Source organism: Dryobates pubescens, chromosome Z, assembly GCF_014839835.1.
Source record: "Dryobates pubescens isolate bDryPub1 chromosome Z, bDryPub1.pri, whole genome shotgun sequence".
NCBI lineage: Eukaryota > Metazoa > Chordata > Aves > Piciformes > Picidae > Dryobates > Dryobates pubescens.
Genome location: NC_071657.1, coordinates 34472569 through 34490751, shown reverse-complemented (window position 1 = coordinate 34490751; position 18183 = coordinate 34472569). Strand labels below are relative to the sequence as shown.

The following is an 18183-nucleotide window of genomic DNA, read 5'->3' as shown; positions in this document are numbered from 1 at the left end:
TGCATGGAGGCACACAGTTGCCACAGGTAACAAAAGTAGATACGGTTGGCTGCTGCTGTTCATTGAATGGCTACCTCAGTCATTTGTAATTGCTGGTCCACACCTCACTGATTTGTTTACAGCTACATTAGAAATGAAGGAATCCTGTGGTGTTTCTGAGTGTTATACCCACAGACTTTTATTTAATAACAGCTAACATGTTCATTTTATTGTTAATTTAGAAAAGAGAACCACACATTATTAAATTTGGAATTATAAAGTACTTTTTCTCTTTTAAAAAGTGCTATTTCTTTCTTTCTTTCTTTCTCTTTCATTCTTTTTTCTTTCTTTCTTTCTTTCTTTCTTTCTTTCTTTCTTTCTTTCTTTCTTTCTTTCTTTCTTTCTTTCTTTCCTTCTTTCTTTCTTTCTTTCTTTTTCTTTCTTTTTTCTTTTTCCACAGAGACCATCAAAGCCAGGAAATATTTCTAGTTTTTGTATTTGGTATGCTAAATAGCAAACACTCTGGCCCACAAGGTGGGAAGAATCTTAGAATGGTTTATGTTGGGAAGGAACCTCAAAGGTTATCCACTCCAACACCCCTGAAGTGATCAGGGACATTCCCAGCTAGACCAGGCTGCCCAGAGCCTAACCCAATCTGGAGCACTGTTAGGGATGTAATTTATCATCCAAGATTCATATAAATATTGAGTGATTTCTGCCTGACCATTTTTTCCATGCTTTGATATGAAGCCCCGAGAACAGCAGGAGAGGAAATGGTTTTGAAAACTTGCCCAGCTTTGGCTATTTAATAAGTAATTAGTAAAAGTTGTCACTAATATGGGCAAGACTGTCACTGGGAGACAGAAATGAGGAAATGGTCAGTATTCAGTCAGAAGGACGCAAGATACTTGGGAAATTGTAAACACAGCATGACTGCACTTTTGAGAAACTAACTGAAGCAGAGTAAAAACTGTTGGTCGGAGCATATTTGTTCAACTTAGTTCAATCTATTGAAGTTTTAATTGAGTTTATTTGCAAGCATGGCTGGCTTTATACAGAGTTTATTCTCACACAGCATGACCAGTACTTTACTAGTAACTATGGTAGCTGAACACATACCATTGCTGCCAAAAGCAACCTGGCATGTGACTGTCTTCTGACAAATATTTGTCATGTGTTTTCAACAACATAGATGAATCTCCTGACTCTGTTGCTGGACTGGATCTGGAGAGATGGACTTCTCAGCCTATGCTACTGGGCATGTGTGACTTTGGGCACTCTAGTGTCTGTTGAAACTTGTGGCAGGATTGATGTCTGAAACTCTGATGCACAAGAACCATCTGACACAGATGACTGTGGCGGCATGCACTTGAGACATGTTTATTCCTAGAGAGGAACTGCTGCGGGGAATCATTCAAAGCATGTGTTACCACAGGGGTTGACGAAAATGCCACAAGTCTTCAGAATACAGTGATAATCCTAACGAGGACTAGCATTCATGCCAATCATTAATATGTTGGCAGCTTCAGCCCAAGATTCCTGGGGCATTCCTGTGACTTACCTGTTCCTGCATGAAATCTTTCCAATCAAAGAATGTAAGTTCTTATTTACATCACGTCTTCAATGCACAATATGGAAGAGACATGTTGCATGGTGTTCCCCTTCTTTTTCTGTGTATTTACCAGACCAGGGCAATGATTCTGCAGAAATTTTCTGTGTAAATATGCTTACATGCAACATTTCAATTTAACTATATGGGGTTTTCTGCATGAGCTTCACAGAATTTCTATCAGCGTGTTTTCTATGCTGCTTTCTTCTTCTCCACAGATTGTTTCAGGAGTGGAGTCCTGAGTAATGGAGTCTGAGAAAGAAAATGGACCAACTGGATCTGCACCCAAATTCTGGATTACGTTTCTGGTTTTACCACACATGTCTGATCTGAGGTAAACTCTCTTGCCAGTTTGAGAGAAAAATGTTTTTTCTATATGCCTGATACCCTTTTCAGATTCATTTGTAACAATTTGTGGATTTAGGTACAGACCAGGAAATTTTCCACTCTGCAATTGGTGTGCAGTTCTGAGCCCCTCACTTCAAGAAAGATATTGAGGTGCTGGAGTGGGTCCAGAGAAGAGTGAAAAGACTGGTGAAGGGACTGGAGGGAAAGTCTTATGAGGACAGGCTGAGGGAGCTGGGGTTGTGACTCAGGGGGCACCTTACCACACTCTACAACTATTTGAAAGGAAGTTGTAGTAAGTTGGGGGTCAGGCTCTTCTCCCAGGCAACTTATGACAAGAAGAGAGGGCATGGCCTGAAGCTGTGCTGGGGGAGGTTTAGGTTGGATGTTAGGAAGCTCTTTCTCATGGAAAGGGTAATGCGATGCTGGAATGGACTGCTCAGGGAGGCAGTGGAGTTGCCATCCCTGGAGGTGTTTAAGGAAAGATTGGATGTGCCACTTAGGGACATGGTCTAGTTGATGTGATGGTGTTAAGTCATAGGCTGGACTTGATAATCAGAGAGGTCTATTCCAGCCTCAATAATACTGTGATTCTGTGGTCTCTCCAGCCTCTTTCCATGTGACACCATTCAAATTCAGCTTACTGCCACATTTTTTATTTTAACCCATGCTGCTTAAAGATGATGTGCAAACCCAGGACAAGTAGCACACAGGAAAATGGAGGACGGCAGCCTGTCTCTCTCTGTGGAGAATTGCAGCTTGACAGCACCAAGGTGTCACTGAGTAGAGCTGCCAGCTGTACTTTGCACCCAGTGAGGAACACGTCATCTTGCGCTTTTGAGTCGTGCTTCTCACCTTTAGCTTCCCTTCCCCCTCATTTTTTTTTTCTTTTTAAAAGACAGTACATGGTCCAATGAAATGGAGTGGAGAGAGCTCTCTTCCAGAGTCACAGGGTGTCATACGTATTTTGATTCTTTAAATCCTTTGTAGTTGTGGAGAACCTGTGACATAGTCAGGTTCATATTGCCTCCAGAGCTTCTTCTCTTTTTCTGGAGCTCTGGCCCCAACCACACGCACTTCTATGACCTGCTTTCCACACACCTCTTCAAGACCTCTGCATTGCCAGCACAAAAATTTGGGCAGCCAGCCAACGAAAGGTCAGCCATTTGCGCTGACTATCCCGGGATGTGCTTTCTCCTCACGGAGTGAAGGCAGGAAATGCCATCTAAGGAGGCGAGATGACGACGCCGGCTTTGAAGGACTGTGGGTCGCTGATCGTGCGCTTCCCCGGACAGGAAGAGTCCAGCTCCAGGACCAGATTCGCGCCAGCTCGGCCTAGATGTTCCACTGGGGTGCGCAAGAAGGCCCACAGCAGCCCCACGACCCGCCCGGCACGAAGCGCCCAAGAGCGGAGGATGCCGACAGGGAGTAGTAGGAGCAGGGCGGGCAGGGGGCGCTGCGGCACCGACCCCTGATGGCGGTTTAAAAGCGCGGCGGCGGAGGAGGAGCAGGCGGCACACCGACAGGGCTGACAGGCAGTGGCAGCCGTCCTCGCCACCGCCCGGCCTCCTTTGTCCCCTCCCCTCCCCGGCGCGCCCAGCCCAGGCGGTAGCGCGGCGCGGGCTGGGCTGGGCTGGGGATTCCCTCCCCGCGCAGCCGAGTTCGCCGTCTTCACCTCCCAGCCTCGCCTCGGCCCTTGGCAGCTGGGCCCTCGACAGCCGGCCGGGAGGGCGGGAGGGGCCCTGCGCAGCGCCGCGCCCTGCCGCTGCATGTGACCACCGGGCGGTAGCGGCCTCCTTCGCGTATCTCGTCTGCGTCCTCCTCCGCCACCAGTGCGGCGGGGAGGGGGCGCGGGGCGCCCGGCAGCGACGGACGGAGGCGCAGTGGCGCGGCGGACAGACAAAGGAGCGGGCTCCGCCGTCGGCAGCGGTGAGTGGCTGGGGCAGGGATGAGTGGGTAGGGAGTACCCCGCTCTCGCCGCTTTTCTCTACCGGCGGGCCCGCGGAGCAGGTACCTGCCGGCGAGCTGGGCTGCGCCGCACCCGCCCCTTTCCCTGAGGGAGCGCACAAGCTCGGGTCCTGCCAGCGGAAGCGCGGCCGGGGAGGATCTGCCGCCTGAGGCCGCCGGTGTTTCGCGCACTGCCCGCCCTGCGGCCGGGTTGTAGCAAGCGAGGTGTCCGGGGGCGGCGGGGGCTGGGGCTGGGCCGGGCGGGGCTTTGTGGGTGGAGCCTCTGTCCCTTCGCCGCGGGAGTGGGTAGCGGTACTGGCCAGTGCCGCAGGCGATGCTCAGCGGTAATGCTCGGACGAAAAATGAGCAAGGCACGGACTTTCTGGTGGTCGATAACAAAAAGACGAAGAGGAGTTATGGCTTTTTATTTATATCCGCCCCCTTTGCCCCCAGCGAAGAGTGGCGGGAGGGCAGGTGCCTGCTGCTAGCAGGTGGTGGGTGACGGGCGCGGCAGGGCGGGGGGCTCGGCCCGGGCCTCTGTCGTGTGCAGGGCGTGGTGGCGCGCTGGGGATGCCGCGACGCCCGGCCCTGGGCCGCGGTCACCGGTGTCCCTGACTGCTGCGAGGAGACTAACGCGGCGGCGTTAGGCAGAAGGCCGCGCGGGGTGTGAGGGCTCAGGTGTACAATAGCTGTGACTTTGTGGTGCGTACTAAGAGGCTAAGTTGTATCTAACGCACTTACTTGAAGAGTAGCTCTTGCCTCCGGGTTCAGCACATGGTTTTCAGGCACTTAAGTAGTCGGTGTGTGCAACCTTGAGCTCTTAGCGGAATTCTGAATGTGACTTCCAAAGGTCAGGAGACCGTAAGGGCCTGTGACATTTAACTCGGAATTTGTCTGCGTATTACAGTGTAAATCTTCTGACTTTGTTTTTGGATGGATGAATGCAGTAATAATTTCACAGCTCTAAGATAAAAACTTGAGAGGTAATTTAAATGAAGCCCTAAGCAGACTTTCCTTGTGCCCATTCAAAATACATTCCTCCTGAACTGTGATAAGTGGTTAGGAATAGAAAAATAAAGAAAATCTGTGAAGCCTGAGAGCGGGCAAGTGGGTTACCTTAAGCTCTTTTCTAGGTTGGTTTTCTTTCTTTTTGGCAATTGGTCTTACTTAGCCCTCAGGGGCTAACAGTCACCTTTCAAGCTTAAATCAGTATATTAGAAACACCTGTAAGTCTAATAGTATGTTTCTTTATACTTAACTGAAGTAATTGAGATTAGTGCACCTTTTTCCTCACTCATAAGAAGTGTTTAGTCAGTTAATTTGCTTTGGTAATCTGATTAATTACACCACAGGGAAGCTACAAATATGTTTCTGAAAGCTGTTTTTTGTTGTTGAAATATAGATGCAGTTTTGAAAATCTGATGAAATACTAGGTTTCTGTTGTACATTGTTTTGAAGGGTGAAAGGGTCTGTGTTAGATGATATTGTAGAAAGTGAGCAAATCATTACAACCACTGATGAACTAACTAGCCGCTTAAGCAATGAGATAATTCAAAGTAGAAATTTGAATATGTACATAAATTAGTTGTGTCACTAGTTGCATCAATGCTCTTAATTAGTCCAGTCGCTTGAATGAGAAACTAGAATCTGCGTGTGGCCATCAAGATTATCAAAAATTCTTTTGCTAGTGGATAATGCTTTCTACATGTTTTCTGCTTTGCTATCAGTTCCTTATTCTCTGTTCAAAAAAATTAATAGTGGTTTCTGTGTATCTAGACTGAAGTTGTATAGATCAGTAATTACCACATAAAGTATCTAAAACATTATAATAGCTTTGTGCAGTAGAGTGATGATCTCTGAAACTATTAACTGCAGCTTGTCCAAAAATGTTAAAGCTGTGCCATACACTATCTTCAGTTTAAAGGCTGTTTCCCTGAAAATAATTGACACTTATTCTGTGATGTACCTAAACAACTTTTTTTTTTTTTTTTAAGCTTGCTAGTAGTTCTGACCTTAAGGGAGTGTCAGAAATCACATGGCTTGTAGTATGGTGGTCTGGGGGAAGCCTTCTATACACAGTGGATTGTCATGATTAGGGGGAAGACAAAAATGTTTTGAACATCTCATTGTAATTTCTGCTGTCCAAAAAAGGTTGGGTAGATTTAGAAACAGGAAGGGGAAATTGAGCGTGTGTTGTGTGTGTTCCAAGTGGCTTTCTAAATTATTTCATTGTGACTTAATGTGGATATACAGGCTTTCATTGCAGTGATAAACATTAACCCTGCAGTAGTGCTGAGAAATCAGGTCATGTCCTGTGGAGGTATAAGAAGTGTTAAATGTCTCATATTTTTCCTGAATAAGAAATGTAATTGACACTGTAGCATTTCTATCGTGAAAAAGCATTTCTCTTGCTGCTGTAATACATTGTCTGCATGGGAGGAGTCTGTGTAACACCTGGTAACTTGAGCAAGCCTTTCAGAGTAAACTTACGCAGGCCCTTCAGATACTTGTGCCAGACTTTTCTACCCTCAAAGGTGAGGCATGAAAGAGTTCCTTTTTTGGTCCCTTCAGTAAGGATTTCATGCTAGAATTACATTGCACTGCTAGAAAAATACTTTTTCTTTCTGCTATAGATATATAAATTACAAGGAAACAATTTGTTCTGTGGTATATGACTTAAGGTGACAGGTGACAGTTTCTTGGAGCTTAAGACTTTTTTTCAAACTATTAAGAGCAGCATTGAGATCTGCTTTGCTTGGCATAACCAACCTTTAGGCATGAAGCATAACATGGAATGAAATCACTCAATTAAAAAAAAAAAATAAAAAATGTTGAAGTACTTCCTGGAAGTATCCCTCTTGTTTCATTTGTTTCTTTTTTTTTTTTTTTTTTTTTTAATGAGTTTAAGCTGGCATGGAGTGGCAAGTTATATGTAAGCTTAGCAAACTATATTGCTAAAGAAAATCTCTTTCCAGTCTGTTTTGCAAACTCTCATGATTCATGTTAGCTCTGTGTGCAGGGTTCTGCTCAGGGTAATTGAGAACTCGTATAGAATTACAATATGAGTTTCACTTACTTTTGAGTGATATTTTGACTGTTCAAATTATCTTTCAGCAACTTTGTTTCAATTCGTGATTACACTTGACAACTGTAGTCCAGAAACTGAAAAGAAATTTATCCTATTCATTACTGCAACACGTGGTTTTGCTAGATACAGTTCTAGCTAATATTAAAGACTGTTGCCTTATGTAACTGGGTCGTTCAGACACATGTTTATCTTTGGTCACCACTTCTGGGTATCTGTCTCTGAGTGTACACCTCTCTGCGTGCTCAGATAGAGAAAATGGGTGAAGAGTAGCGTGACCCTTCATACAGTCCAGCTGTAACTTGCTGTGTCAGGTTCATTATAGTGTGCTTTCTAGTAAGTGCCATATCTGCTTAATATTAATCTTACTGTGTCTCCTTAATATTGCCCTGTAGATCAAAAACCTGAGTTTTAAAAGACCTTTGAAAATATTAGTCACTGTTTTGATACCTTAAAAGTTAGAGAAATACTTTCTTATATATGCTGAAGGATTGTACAGAATTGGCCGTTTACTCTACAAGTAGGCCTGATCCTTGTATGCCTGTCTTCTAATGCCACTTTATTAACTCTTGAAAGTCTGCTTAGCAGGTTTCACGTGAAAGAGGTTGAGTGTGTGTTGTGTTTTGTTTGTGCTGTGGTGTTTGTTTTTTTTAATATTACATCTGTTTTGTTGTGTTAGTGTTGCATTAACAGTATCAAAGCAAAGTGTACATCATGATGATCGAACAACTAATTTTAATTTTTTTTCTTTTCAGGAACACATTTTTTAATAGAGTAGGTAGAGATGGTGATGTGTCAGAAAAGCAGGGACATGGTGTTTCTTCCTGTGGCCAAGACTGGGAGGAAAATAAAAGGAGCAGAGAGGAGGAAGAATGCTTCTTTGAAGGAGGCTGATCCTGAGATGGGTGGGTTTGCTTTCGTTTTGTTTAAAAAAAAGTCAGTAAATCTGGAAGAGAACCTTTTGAGTATTCAGTCACCTACAGGTTTCAGGATATTTTGACAACGCAAGTCTGCCTTGTGTGATTAATATCTCATTTTATTGTATGATTAGTGAAGATGTAAAGAAACAATTACAAATTTAAGGAGCAAGCAACCTGAAACAAATGAAACGTGGTAAGACAGCAAACAGACATCTGCACTGAACATGTAGAAGTGGGGGCTTGGTGTAAAGAACAGGTTGAAGAGGAAGTTAAACAGTGAGAAAGCTGGCAGCTCTTAGAGAGTAGGAAAGTTAGGCTGGTGAGTGTCCTATGAGAAGGTGCATTCTTAGTATCTTTTACATGGCTGGGAAATTCTGCCTGAGGATCTCTTTGGTGTCCTTTTGGTTCCAAGTTCTCTGTGTAGACAGATGTGGGTCTGTGAGATGAAATTGCTAGTCCAAGGGTAATTGTCTCAAGTGGAACAGAAGCTTCTCTTGATTGTGCCTTCCTAGCTTCAGGAAGAAAAGGAACTTTCTTGCCTGTAATGAAGGCACAGGTAAGGGAGTGCAGACCTACTTCAGAATACTCTTTCCTCTTCTTTGTCAGTGTTGCGTTAACAGAAGGTTTTAGGGGGGAGGTGTAAAGAGGAAGACAGTAAGATATCAATGCAATCTTAAACAGGCTTTGCAGGCTTCTTCCTAGAAAAATGACTGTACTGCATTAACTTCCCCCTGTGACTTAGTTACCCTTCTGTCCAATGATTTTGGTAATATTTGTCATGAGATGTTGCATGGAGAGCTGATACCTTCTGTCTGCATGTGCCAGAGTGCATTGGAGTGGTATAGGGGTCAGCAAACTGCTGACCATTGCAGTACCTGAAGAGCTAGGAACTGCTGTTCAGCTTGCAGATCAAGTATTTTTTCGCAGCAAAACCATTCACAGTATTTAAACTTGCACTTTAGGCAAGCAGAGATAAAATATTGTAAGGATCTCTAACCATTTAGGGTAAAACAGAGAGCTGTTTGTTTATCAGTACATAAATCACAGTACAAGGGCCAAGCAATGCATGAAACACATAACTGATTACAGACTGCATCATTGTTTGCTGGGTATTTTGGTGTCTTGTGCTTTTTTACAAATTACTGTACAACTCAATATGATTTTTTTTTCTGGCTGTACATGCCTTGAACTTTATCAGTAATTACAAAGAGTTCGGAAATGTTTTCTTAGGAAAACTTTATTTCCACAGAATAGAAGTTATGTTGTCACTGAAGCCTTCCAGGGATGCAAGTATTCTTATCAAACACAAGTTTCTAAAGGTATCCCACCTACTCCTTCAAAGCTTCCTGAGAGTGGTATTTTTCATTTGAGCTCAGCAATGTTTCCCCTCTTAAGCCTTCAAGGGAATTTTAAGTAACATTAAGGGGAGGCAGGAGGTTCAGCTTCAGTTTTGGTGTTTCATGCATTCATTGCACTTTTCTTGCCCTCAGGCATATGGGGTAATAATTTGAAGAGCCAATAGAAGACTGAATTCTATCCAAAATCCATCTCGTGCAAATGTTTAGGTGATTGCTCACAGTGCGAGTGTGTCACTGATAATCTCATTGGTACAGCAAGGCTTTGTTGTGTAGTCAGGTGTTATTCAGTGTTGAAAGTGACTTACTCTGAAAGATAAATCTGGATGCATCAAGCTCTGTTACTGGATGCAAATGTAGCTTGGCTTCTGCTAGGATGTCTTTGTAATGGGTAAAAAGTTTTGATGCTCTTGAGAAATGTTAGTTGGACTTAAGACTGTGTTAAGGAGAATTTGAAGAGGTGGTACATCAGTAGAGCCACTCCTCTGTGAAACATGAGATTGACTCTTAACACTTTTTCCTTCTGGACTGTCTCCCAGTGTCCACAATTGCCAGGCTTCCTGTGAGGGCTCTGATGAAGAATCTGTAAATCCTTGCACTGGTGCTGCTGCTTCAAGCCATGTGTGAAGTTAATTGGTGTTTGCACTTGCTCCAGGCCTTTCCAGGAAGTCAGTAGGAGTGGCAAAGTATGCCTTTAAATGTTAAGCGTTTCAGGTTAAATGTTGAATGTGATACAGTTCATTGTGAACTCTTCGTTGAGATCCTAAATCCATTACAGCTGTGTCTGAAGAAAGTCAACTGCATAACTGCAAGAACACATTTGCAATGGTAATATTTGTTGTGTGCAGGAAGCAGTTATGGTGAAATCCTGCCCCTTGTATTTCTTCATTTGAGTCATAATTGTGTTAGTTGTCTCCTGAGGTGCTCAGAAGCTACAGTAGGAGATGTTATCACTGTATATAGAGGACAGTACAGATACTGGAAATTGTGGTGAATGTTTAACCCCTTGTTTGGTTGGGGCACATGGAACAAAGAATTGTTGCCTTTCCTCCCAGTGACGTGCCCTCTATGTTGTCAAGATAAATATGTAATCACAGTAAGATGGTCCTCTTAGGATTATTATTTTTTAATTATTTCTACTGAAAATTATAATAAATAAGGGGAAACTGTCAAGAGTGGTCCTGCTTCTGGGAAACTCAGAACAGGTTTAGACCTGTTACTCTCCAGTGTAATACACAATACAATGTGTATTTTAGTGAAATAATGGATGAATCAAGAATCCCTCTAAAGAAATATGTTGCTGTGCAAGTGACACTTGCACAGATAGCCATTCAAGTGTTTGCTTTCATTAGGGGACAGAAAGTATAATGTGAGAACTTTGTTGCTTTGTGGCTACTGGTTGAGATCATACTAAGGTATTTTTGTTAGTGTTCTGTAAGGTGAGCTTTAGCAAACTATTTGTTGCTTATTGTCTCTTTAAATTGCATTTGCATCTATTCAAAGATCCTGAGGACATTTCATTTCAGATGCTGCTCCAAAATCCCAGGCAGTGAATTTTGCAAATCACTATGGTAATGTGTCTGTGGGAGGAAGGCGGAAGTCAGAATCTGCGTTAACAGGATCTGCTAATGTTGCATATGTGCAGTACCACTAGCACTGCATGTCCTTTGATGCAGATAGGGTCTTTGCTGAATCAGAAACGAAGTAATACGATGCTGCTTAATACTGCTTGTAGTCTGACTTTTAAATCAGGTTTTTTTGACACTGAAGCTAACGCACAGAAATAATCAGGTATGTGGGTTATCACTGACTCTCCATTAAGGAAATAGCATATTAGAATCTTCTAGATTAGAAAATAAAGTTCAAAACTTTGTTGTCACTCTCAGAACTTATGGATAGGCTTAAAGTCAGTGTTTTAGAACTGAAACTACATATCAAGGACACTTGCTACTGATAGTTAATGTTCTATTAATTTCTGCCAAGTCATTGTGAATGTTTAAGGTTCTTGTTTTTGAGTAAGCCTGTCTGGATGCTTCTGTATGTGCAGTGGTTGCCTTAGACACAGAATTAGTTCTGAAGTGTAAGCAATGCTAGTTTAAAAAATAAAAATTTTAAGAGGAACTGTGTTCTGTGCTAGAGTGCTGAAACCAGTTCTTAATAATTACCGTTTTTCAGTCTGTGCTGACAACAGAAGCTTATAAATTCTTATTATTTATAGGAAGTCTGGCTATTGCTTTGTGTGGGACCTGACATTTCTTGGTTCTTTACTAGTGTAGTCTAAATAAACTGGAAAGCAGGGAGATTGGGATGAAGGATAATTTATCTTCACTGTTAAAATGTAGTCTCACATTTCAATGAATTGCAGTATTTTAGTAGTTCAAAAATACTGGTCCATGGCTATTGAGAATTGCAGAGGCATTGATAACTGGTTCAAGAGGCAGACCAAGTTATAATGACTTTTTTGTTAGATGGCCTGGAGAGAACCATCTTCACTGTTTTATTGCATGCATTAACTCTATAGCAAAACAATCGAGAGGGTTGTGAAGTTTAAATTCTTTAGGGTTCAGATGAGTCAAACGGTTCATGAAAGCTGCCTGTGCCACTGTCAGAGCAAAGTATTTAGTCTGATGAACACTCAGTCAGTCTGTCCTGAACCTACACAAGTCAACTGTCGGTCTGAGCCTTCACTACACAGGAGTCAGTGTATTTTGGCTATACAATTATGTTTATGTGTTATATGCAGTCTGTCATAGTAGCAAATCTTATTGCAGTGGTATTTTTCTTCAAAATGCCAGTCCTCATTTCAAGAGGGTAAGTGTGGGAAGTGATGACTTTGAAACTCTTCGCCTTAGGAAAGCAAGCTGCTGGTTTTGGAAAGGCTGAACTCTGCTGTGTAAACAGAGGAACTCTTTGTACAGCTAGTGACTTGCTAGGTCCTTTGCTTGTGGAACAAGGTGATTTGATGTCTGTTAATAGGATGTATTGTTTCTTGTTCTTTAGAAGACAACTTCAGTAATTCAAATCTGCTGAATTTTGGGGTGAGGTTTTTTATTCTGTTGATTACCTGGGCCTGTTTACTTTTGTTATGTATAGAATTTCTGGCAGCACACTGCTTGTCACCTTTGATTTAAAGCAGACAATGAAGGGATTATTCATACTGGATTTTGAAGCAAAACTTTTAAGTGAATACATCTGTTATATGGTAAGTCAGTGTAAGTTTTTCAAGTCAAGTTCTCCAAGTCTGTGTTGGCAGGTATGAAAACACAGTACTTGCTTCTGAAAAGAATACTGTTAAATGTATCATTCTTCCACCAAAACACTTGACAGTATTAGCCTTTTTCACTTATTTACTGATGAAAAAGGAAAGCTTTTATAGTGAAAGATCAGTGTTAGATTTAGGTTGTATGCCAGTATAATAATCTGAGAAGTATCAAAGCACAGATACGCTTTTCTTCACCTTCTGAAAGGCTTAGCCTTTCAAACGTTGCAATACATGCTGAATTTCTCCATACGAACACATCCTGCCCCTGCCCCCTTTTTTTGTTAATTGAAATGGAATAAAAGATTTCATTCTTCATGTAGCTAAATTTCTACACTCCCAGCCTCTGACGGGAGCATCTTTTTGTCTTCTCCTTAGTGTGTTCATACAGTATTGTCCATTTATCATCCAAGTAGACACACCTGGGTCACCGAGCCAAAGAATTTCAGTAGAACGGGGACAAAACAGGAAAGTTTGATGCTAGCACAGATAACATGATGTGGAGGTCAGCATTCTGTGTCTGACTTCTCAAGATTATTTGCCTTTTTTTTTTTTTTCCCCTGGGATATTTCTGTAGGCCAGCATAGGTAAATGTAAAAATTACAAAAATATTGAAGTGTCTTAATGCTGCTGTCTTCTAAGGATCTCTTGAAAACCGCATCTAAGGTGGAAAAAAGGTATTCAGAGTAGTTCAAGTAGGCTGCTGTTCTCTTGCAGGCTAAGTTGGTGAATAGAGATCTCCTACCTTCAGATTTTAGGGGTAACCTCCATCTCTGTGTTGTCCTCTAAATTCTACTCTATTCTTTGCTCTACTGACTATCTGTAATTTTCTGTATGTATGTGACTTTGCCATTGACTGGAATGGAGGAATGATTGTAAATCTATGAATATACTATATATGTCTAAAGAGATAGCAGGTACAAAACTAATTCTTAGTATTTTTTCCATTTCTGTTTTTAATAGCTTGTGTGAAAGCATGCAAAAGTCCAATGTTCTAGTAAAAGTAAAAATCCAATATAAAGTTCAGATTCTCATTTTCTTATGGATAAAGTATTGAAACTGCTGAAGTTCCAATTGTGTGCAGTGTTTACTGGCTATTTAACTCCTCATCTTTTGTAAACTTTCTCAAGGCTGATAATGTTTGACACTTTTGCCCCATCACAATAGATGTCTTTGGCATTTAGGCTCTCTGAAAGAATGCTTAGCTTTCAGTAGAGGCATTCTACTAATTTTCACCTTTGTAAGGTAATACTTATGTTATTTAACACTGGTTTGTACTGTCATGTTTGTTTTCATCTGTAGGTTTTATACTAAACTTAAGGCAATAAAACTTTTAAGCTGTGATGGCCTAAGTAAAATAAGAAATAATCTGAGTAGATAGAATGATAACAAGCACCTGCTAATCCTGTAAAATTTGTGGTTTCTTGCAACTGGTTACATCAGTAATTGAATTATGTAGAAATGCAAGAAATATACTGATTTTTTAGCTCTGAAAACAGCATAAAGCTTCAAATTCTCATGCAGGTGTTAACTCTTAGACAGTTGCTATTTATAACTGATGTTCCTAATGAAAGGCAGTTGTGGGCAAGTCTGCAATAAGCTGTCCAGACATTATAGAAAGTGTGTAGAGCTTCATTAGTACTGTGCTTTGGAAATACCTGCAAGAAGTTCTTTTCACTTTGCTGGCCGGTACTTTATGCCAATTCAGTTAATAGGCTTTCAAGCCAAAAGTCTATCATTTATAGAAACAATTTTGTGAATTAAATTGTTCATTAGGTTGTGGGCTTAGCCTACAGACTTCATTCATATGAAACTAAATAAATGTGGCAAGATGACTTAACTGCTGGTCCAGATCTCATTTGCAACTGAGTTTTTAAGATGTTACTGTAAAAGTATGCCTTTCATTGCTCTGTCCTGCTGCTCTGACAGCATTGCCCTAGATTTCTAATGCAACAGTTTAGGGAAGTGTAATTGTTTTCTATTTTAGTTTAAGGAAAGGGATGGAAGGATGGCCTGAAGGATGGCCAAGGGCTCAGGTCCAGCCAACATGGATTTAGGAAGGGCAGGTCCTGCCTCTCCAACCTGATCTCATTCTATGATCAGGTGATCCGTCTGGTGGATGTGGGGAGGCCTGTGGATGTAGTCTATCTGGACTTCAGCAAGGCCTTTGACACCGTCCCCCACAGCAAACTCCTGGCTAAGCTGTCAGCTCGTGGTTTGGACCGCAACACTCTGTGCTGGGTTAGGAACTGGCTGGAGGGCCGAGCCCAGAGAGTGGTGGTGAATGGTGCCACATCCGGCTGGCGGCCAGTCACCAGTGGCGTCCCCCAGGGATCAGTACTGGGCCCCATCCTCTTTAACATCTTCATTGATGATATGGATGAGGGGGTTGAGTCAGTCATCAGCAAGTTTGCAGATGACACCAAGTTGGGAACAGATGTTAGTCAGTTAGAGGGTAGAAAGGCTCTGCAGAGGGACCTTGACCGACTGGACAGATGGGCAGAGTCCAATGGGATGGCATTTAATAAGGCCAAGTGCCGGGTGCTGCACTTTGGCCACAGCAACCCCATGCAGAGCTACAGGCTGGGGTCAGAGTGGCTGGAGAGCTGCCAAACAGAGAGGGACCTGGGGGTGCTGATTGACACCCGCCTAAACATGAGCCAGCAGTGTGCCCAGGTGGCCAAGAGGGCCAATGGCATCCTGGCCTGTATTAGGAATAGTGTGGCCAGCAGGAGCAGGGAGGTCATTGTGCCCCTGTACTCTGCATTGGTTAGGCCACACCTTGAGTCCTGTGTCCAGTTCTGGGCCCCTCAGTTTAGGAAGGACATCGAGACACTTGAACGTGTCCAGAGAAGGGCAACAAGGCTGGGGAGAGGCCTTGAGTACAAGCCCTATGAGGAGAGGCTGAGGGAGCTGGGATTGTTTAGCCTGGAGAAGAGAAGGCTCAGGGGTGACCTCATTGCCCTCTACAACTACCTGAAAGGTGGTTGTAGGCAGGAGGGGGTTGGTCTCTTCTCCCAGGCAACCAGCACCAGAACAAGGGGACACAGTCTCAAGCTGTGCCAGGGGAGGTTTAGACTTGAGGTGAGGAAAAAGTTCTTCACTGAGCGAGTCATTCGTCATTGGAATGTGCTGCCCAGGGAGGTGGTGGAGTCGCCGTCCCTGGAGGTGTTCAAGGGGAGATTGGATGTGGCACTTGGTGCCATGGTCTAGTTGTGAGGTCTGTTGGAACAGGTTGGACTTGATGATCCTTGGGGTCTCTTCCAACCTTAGTTACTGTGAAGAGGACATTTTGCTTAGAAGTAATAAATGTAGATATAGCAACATCTACCATGACCTTATTTGTATAAATGTTTCATACTGAAGTGCCTTATACAGAATTGCAATCTCTGGTTTTAGGATGCTGTGTGCATTGTGGCATTGAGTGCACCCTCAGCAAGTTTGCTGATGACACCAAGCTGTATGGTGCAGCAAACACACTGGAGGGAAGGGATGCCATCCAAAGGGACCTTGACAGGCTGGAGAGGTGGGCGCAAGCCAACCTCATGAGGTTCAACAAGACCAAGTGCAGGGTCCTGCATCTGGGTCGAGGCAATCCCAGGCACAAATACAGGCTGGGCAGTGACTGGCTGGAAAGCAGCCCTGAGGAGAGACTGCGGGGTGCTGGTGGATGAGAAGCTCAACTTGAGCTCTCAATGTGGACTTGCAGCCCAGAAAGCCAATCAGATCTTGGGCTGCATCAAGAGAAGTGTGGCCAGCAGGTCAAGGGAAGTGATTCTCCCCCTCTACTCAGCTCTGGTGAGACCCCACCTCTGTGTCCAGTACTGTGTCCAGTTCTGGAGCCCCTCTTACAAGAGGAATATGGATGTGCTCGAAGGTGTCCAGAGAAGGGCCACGAGGATGATCAGAGGGCTGGAGCACCTCTCCTATGAGGACAGAGTGAAAGAGTTGGAGCTGTTCAGTCTGGAGAAGAGAAGGCTCTGAGGTGACCTAATTGTGGCCTTTCAGTATCTGAAGGGGGCCTCCAAGAAGGCTGGGGAGGGCCTTCTCAGGATGTGACCGTTTGACACTGTGCCTTTAAGGACAAACAGTGCTGAGACACTGGCTAATGTTTTCGGTACTAGAACCAAAACATTCTGATATTCTAAACAAATTTCATTGGTTGATAGACAAAAATGCAGCTTTAGATTGTGAAGCAGTTAAAATTTTTTTTTTTTCCTCAGTTCAGTTCGGCTTGGGGAGTTGGGGGAGTTTGGGTGATCAGCCTGTTCTCCCTGCCTGCTCTCTCTGCAAACTGCTGGAGTTGGCCTTCAGATAAGCAAAAATAATGTGGTACATTTGACAATCGCATAGCCCTGACGCATTATTGGCGCCCAACGTGTGGTAGGTTGAGAGAGGGCTTAGCTCTCCCTCCTCCACAGAGTAAGAAAGCACAACTAGCCCAGTCGAAAGAGCAAAGCTATATATTTACAAGCATATATGGAAAGCACGATATATATAACACAATATATACAGGTATTTACAATATGTACACAGAAATACACAGCAAAGAGAAATAACACAACAAAAAAATCCCTCCCCGAGGGAGGGATCCCCTCCTTGTAACCCCCTCTCTCCCCCCCTACCTCCCTTTTTCCCCAAAAAGGGGTTAGAGACAGAGAAAGGCAAGTTACTAAGGAAAAGAGTTGTTAGTAAGCTTCAAAAGCCCTTGCAGGATTAGTGTTTGCTTATCTGAAGGCCAATTCCAGCAGTTTGCAGAGAGAGCAGGCAGGGAGAACAGGCTGATCACCCAAACTCCCCCAACTCCCCAAGCCGAACTGAACTGAGGAAAAAAAAAAAATTTTAACTGCTTCACAATCTAAAGCTGCATTTTTGTCTATCAACCAATGAAATTTGTTTAGAATATCAGAATGTTTTGGTTCTAGTACCGAAAACATTAGCCAGTGTCTCAGCACTGTTTGTCCTTAAAGGCACAGTGTCAAACGGTCACATCCTGAGAAGGCCCTCCCCAGCCTTCTTGGAGGCCCCCTTCAGATACTGAAAGGCCACAATTAGGTCACCTCAGAGCCGTCTCTTCTCCAGACTGAACAGCTCCAACTCTTTCACTCTGTCCTCATAGGAGAGGTGCTCCAGCCCTCTGATCATCCTCGTGGCCCTTCTCTGGACACCTTCGAGCACATCCATATTCCTCTTGTAAGAGGGGCTCCAGAACTGGACACAGTACTGGACACAGAGGTGGGGTCTCACCAGAGCTGAGTAGAGGGGGAGAATCACTTCCCTTGACCTGCTGGCCACACTTCTCTTGATGCAGCCCAAGATCTGATTGGCTTTCTGGGCTGCAAGTCCACATTGAGAGCTCAAGTTGAGCTTCTCATCCACCAGCACCCCGCAGTCTCTCCTCAGGGCTGCTTTCCAGCCAGTCACTGCCCAGCCTGTATTTGTGCCTGGGATTGCCTCGACCCAGATGCAGGACCCTGCACTTGGTCTTGTTGAACCTCATGAGGTTGGCTTGCGCCCACCTCTCCAGCCTGTCAAGGTCCCTTTGGATGGCATCCCTTCCCTCCAGTGTGTTTGCTGCACCATACAGCTTGGTGTCATCAGCAAACTTGCTGAGGGTGCACTCAATGCCACAATGCACACAGCATCCTGAAACCAGAGATTGCAATTCTGTATAAGGCACTTCA

General features: G+C 43.7%; 1 protein-coding gene across 3 annotated transcripts in view; it reads left to right on the top strand.

Moving 5' to 3' along the window:
- The first annotated feature begins 3751 nt into the window (after positions 1-3751).
- The window catches only part of CDC42SE2 (CDC42 small effector 2), a 101358-nt gene continuing 86926 nt past the window's right edge, over positions 3752-18183 (top strand). The window contains exons 1-2 of one of the 3 annotated variants that reach the window (XM_054178691.1): positions 3782-3862; positions 7721-7870. The gene's annotated coding sequence lies outside the window, so the exon portion shown is untranslated. Of the gene's footprint in view, positions 3863-7720; positions 7871-11013; positions 11032-18183 lie in introns of those variants that run through there. The other 2 variants (XM_054178692.1, XM_054178693.1) reach the window with 2 other exon arrangements.